The sequence below is a fragment of the Diorhabda carinulata genome, chromosome 12 (assembly GCF_026250575.1).
Source record: "Diorhabda carinulata isolate Delta chromosome 12, icDioCari1.1, whole genome shotgun sequence".
Classification (NCBI taxonomy): domain Eukaryota; kingdom Metazoa; phylum Arthropoda; class Insecta; order Coleoptera; family Chrysomelidae; genus Diorhabda; species Diorhabda carinulata.
Window position 1 is genome coordinate 7,326,972 of NC_079471.1, and position 5,288 is coordinate 7,332,259.

Below are 5,288 nucleotides of genomic sequence, written 5' to 3' on the forward strand. Positions count from 1 at the left end.
AAGCAGCATATTTTTGGTGGCCTTTAATGTGATTCTTGGTATATTTTCTGAATATTTACAGAAAATGCCAAGTGTGCATTATAGGTTATGGTTATCGCAAAACTTTGTTTGATTGTTTTTAACACTAATTGAGTCAAATTGATCGATAAATCTATTGTATGTTAAGTTTAAATCTATTTTCGATATGCAAAAAAAAGAAAAACTGTGATTAAAAACAATTAAAACCGGTCATTTTCATATTCCACAATAAATATTCATCAGAAAAAGTGAGGAATAAACGTTGTGTTTTACAAATAAAATTGATTAAATCAGTTAAAATTCAAGAGGTTTCACGTAAAACGTAAAATCGAAATTGTTTAACATTTTTTCTGCACTTCTCATTAATCGATTCTCATTCTCAAATTCCAAAGTAATTACAATGGAAACTTTGTTCAAAAGTAGACAAAAGTATAAGCTTCTCAACGATGTAGAAATGAAAAACGATAAACAATGTTTTCTATTTCTGAAAAAATGGGAATTTAATTTTTCGTACAACAATGATGTGATGATGTAATGAGAATTGACTGAAAATTGTGAAATAATTAAAGAAATTGATGATATATGTAGAATAGTCTTGTGAAATTTTTTCTTTTGGAATTATGTTAACTAATATACCTGAAATATGCGTAACCTTTCGTTTGCAAAATCACAATCACAGAATGAGTATTCCTGTTGTAACCATAGGGACGTCAAAATATGCGCCGCCGCTAATATTCACGACGCCATTCGTGATAGTCTCCTAGTCTTTAACCGGGTTCGGTGCAATTATTACGGTATTTTAATAACGATATGAAATTAAGAGTTTTTTATAATTTCCAGTGACATCAGAATGAAATTTATTGAACAATCTGATGATGAAGCTTTGAATTCTTATAAAGATTAAATTAAATGAAATCTTAAGCGCAAATAGTGAGTGTTTGGCAATTCAACAGGTTGTTTTCAAGTCACTTAATATTCAGTTTTCTTCTATTTTTAACGTCTTTCAATAGTTTAGTTATTTGGATTGTTTTCTAGTATGTAAGTAAATGTGAAGAGGATAAAAGATAACAACAATGAGGTACTGAGAAAATAATATGATGACTCTATAACAAAATACTTCATTTTCCTCATAACATAACAAAATGTAAATTTGGTATAACAGGACACATTGAATGGAATATACAATTTAAACAACGTTCAATTAACAGTTTAATTTATACACTGGTCATTCTTGCTACAATTGGTGTAGCTGATAGAGTAGGTTTATGAACTTTTTATTAACAATAGAATTTAGCAGAAATACCGTTATAGTTTATTGATTTTTTTAATTTCTTTCACAGAACATACCCGATAAAAAGGTCGACTTGCATCTATATTTTTGCAACACAAATTTAGTTCTGCCACTTACCAATCGTAAAGTTAGTTTGATAAAATTGTGTGTTTATTGTCAATTTCGATTGTCAAATATATAATCATTTGTTCATATTTCTAGAACGCTTTCTTGATGTGAGAATTTTGTGAAATTCAATGCTCAACATCAAATTATCGCTTGTGTAGAAATGATTTTCTAGAAATTTTTTTTACAAATTTCAATAGAAAACATTTGAAGTACATATAAAGCTATCCCACCTATTCCTATCTCTGATCTGCCTTCATTGTCTACTTCCATTTATGAAGACCTCAGTTACGCCACAGTTAACCACGATATTATCGTCGAAGAGCATCAGTAGTTTTAACAAACAAGAATCGTGTTTTTTGACTGTAGCGACCACTTGGGGAAATAGTAATGGATCAAGTTCATCCGATTACAAAAGTTAAATATCAAAATTGAAAAACAGTTGGAAAAATAACTAAGAGCAATTGAAGATATTGAATTTATGAAATTGGAACATTTGAGTGTATAGAAGGAAGTTTAAATAATGTAACGAAAGAATTTATTGATTCACAGTTATGAAATATTCATCACACGAGAGACAGCAAAACGATGAACTTTTATACGTACAAGAGAAGTCTCTACAACATTTTATTTCAACTACGATGAATTGATATAGTTTATTCATTTTACTACTAAAATGCTGTAATAATTTATGCGTCTTTGGTATCAATATTGCTCATTTTTTACTTATGTTAACTTACCTTGATATATATATAAACTCGTGGCCATAAATTACGCACCACCCTTTATTTCAATATCAAAACCCAAAATGTTAATCTTTTGGGTTTTTTTTTTCTATCACAAAAAGTTGAAGTATCTTAATGTCAGCGATAAAATGTAGTAAAATTTCTTATCATATCGAAATAACTGTTTTTGTGGTTTTTTAAAATTTTAATTTTAAGCATATTTTGAAATTTCTTTAATTTTATTGTTGTACCAACTTGTGGACAGCTGTAATTTATGTAAATCAAGGTGTGTTAAAGTCGAGACTAGTTAAACAAAAAATGAATTAGTGAGTTAGGGCAGTAGTTAAGTGCCCGCGAAGCTGAAAGAATAGCCGAGTTAGTTGGACAAGGACAAAGTTATCGTGAAATGGCAAATCTGTTTGCGAACACAACACAACCATTGGTAGATTGATACAAAGATTTCGAGAGACCGGTTCACATTCTAGGAGGCACGGATAAGGACGTCCCTCAGTTTTAACTCCTCGAGATGACCGGTTTTTGCAAGAAATCGGTCAATGACAAGTGTCGATCTCAACAGCTTTTTACGAGAAGTCCGAAATGTAAATATCTCTGATAGATCAATAAGACGACACCCTCAGAATGCTGGTCTACACAGCAGAAGAGCTCTCCAGGCACCTTTGATAACCAGGCAGCATCGTGTTGCTAGACGAACATTTGGAAGGCAACATTTAGATTGAAATTTAGAAAATTGGTGCCAAGTTTCATTTACTGATGAGACAATAATCAGTCTAAGAGGTCCAGATGGATGTAATCAAATCCGAGAACGACGAGAAGAAAGATTTGGGCAGTCTTGTATTATTCCCAGGGAGTAGTTCCAAAGAGGGTCTATCATGTTTTGGAGAGGAATTTGTTTTGATGTCCGCACAGAATTTATTGGTGATGATTTTCGTTTAATTCATAATAATGCAGTAGATGTTCTGAATTATGTAAACGAAGTAAGAATTTATACCCTGGACTGGTCATCAAGAAGTCTAGATATGAATCCTATGTCTAAAACGCCATATTCGCTGTCGAAATCCATCTCCTGAAAATTTAAATGAGCTTCAGCAAGCGGCATTAGAGGAATGAGAGAACATACTTCAATAAATGATACAGCACCTAATTGAAAGCATGCCCCGGAGAATGCTAGCAACAATTATATCCAGAGGCGGAAGTACACGTTGTTTTATTTTTAAAAAAACTTGATTTCATTGCAATGTTTTTATTTTTTTACTCATTAATAATCACTCAAAATTACTACACATTTCTTATTATTGCGTCAAAATGATTGAAAAGAAATTAAACAATAGCGATATTAATTTAAATTTATTAAACAAAAAAATATTTTCAGAAATCGGGGTGGTGCATTATTTTTGACCACGAATGTCTATTCATTAACATACTTTTATGTTCCTTTACTCACTTGTATTCATAGTAATATTTTTTTATTAAATCCCATAATGATAGTCCTATATCATTGTAATGATTTGCAATCTGTTTTATTTCTGTTTAGTATTTATTTACCTATTACATACCTGACTTTATTTGTTAAAAAAAATCCGTATTTTGTCAATTTTCAAATCTATATAAATATTATTTGGTAAATAATGTTTTTTATCGTGAATTCAAGAAATAGCGAAATTGGAACTGCATGGAAATGAGCAACAAATAATATCATAGATATTCCTTGTTGTAAATTTAAATGAACCGCGAAAATATATTAGTTCTGCCACGTACCATGGAAGTCACTGGCATCGAAAATCCGCAATGATGCTCCCATTGAATAACAACGAAGTTTACATTTCTTCTTAGGGTATGTTCTGTGGTTTCTTTGTAAATTTGTTTTTTCTTAGAAACACCTTTTGTTAAATTTTTAAAATTCATGAAAATTATTAGTTTGATCATAAGTAAGTTCATTGAATGTCTATTAGTTATTTAACTGTCGTTTTCATAATTCCACCCACCCCAACTGGCACTTTACCTAAAAGTTCCTTTAGATTAAATGATCCTTTAGCTTAAAGTGAAGTGGTCCCATAATCGATTTGTAACGATCTCTTAAGCAATTAAAAGAAATTTGACAAAACTCCAATAGAAAAAGAAACAATATGAAACGTAGACCATTTGTTTTGGCTTGATCATTGGTGACGTGCTGTTGTGTTTTGTATTTACGAGTTTCATTCTTCAATTCAATTTTTTTATTCAATAATTATTTTCAATCGTGAGTATTGAAGGTTTTGCATGTTTGATCCACAATGTTTATTTCTATGACGTCCTTTATTCTTATAATACATTCATTGTATCTCTGAATGCTATATCCGCTATTTAATATTGTCTGGTCGTGGAAGGAACTTGGCCAACGAGCTACAATGTTACTAATCCGCAGCTGAGCATCGGGTACAGTTCGTACGATTAATGCAAAAGTCTTGTCGGTTCCTAAAAATTTCTGCGTCTTTGCTACCTGGTGTTTGTATCAAAATTAAAGTGCAGTCGATTACACCTATTGTTAATTAATTGGCTATTCGATTCATCCCGAATTTGACTCAATAATGCCGTAAATGCAAGCTTAGTAATTCGAAATTGTTTTTAAAAATTCGAAAAGTTGTTATATATTCCCAAATAGTTTTTTCTAAGTCGATAAATTCTCCGTTTTCGGAAGATTTAAACTCGAACTTATTGTAGCAAGATATCTAGTCATTTTGCCAAAAACCTTTCGAACTTATTAAAAAGGAGCCAGGGTCAGTTTAGAGACTTTAATGTGATTAAGTAAAACATTTCTGACTTCACCTTAAAGCTCAAATTGAAATAACATTTAGGCTGAAAGTCAATTATGACTCAACTTAATGGGAACTTTGAATTTAAAGCTTCCCGTATTAATGTATATTGAACCGGTCGTAAATCTTGTTGTTTTTCCATAATAACTGTGACATTACCTTTGTGAGATGGTGTGGCTATTAAATTTGGATTTTGTTTTGATAAATTTTGGTTTTATATAATAGTTCTCTAAATATATGTGATCCTTTAGGTATATGAATATGGTTAGTTAAAATGTTAGTTGCTTTAGCTATAAGGGTATTTCTCTTTTGTTCAATCGAATGAATGAATAGAATGAG

General features: G+C 30.9%; 1 protein-coding gene across 28 annotated transcripts in view; it reads left to right on the top strand.

Moving 5' to 3' along the window:
* Positions 1-5,288, top strand: part of LOC130899969 (disks large 1 tumor suppressor protein) — a 1,257,949-nt gene that overhangs the window by 753,241 nt on the left and 499,420 nt on the right. The window lies entirely within an intron of this gene.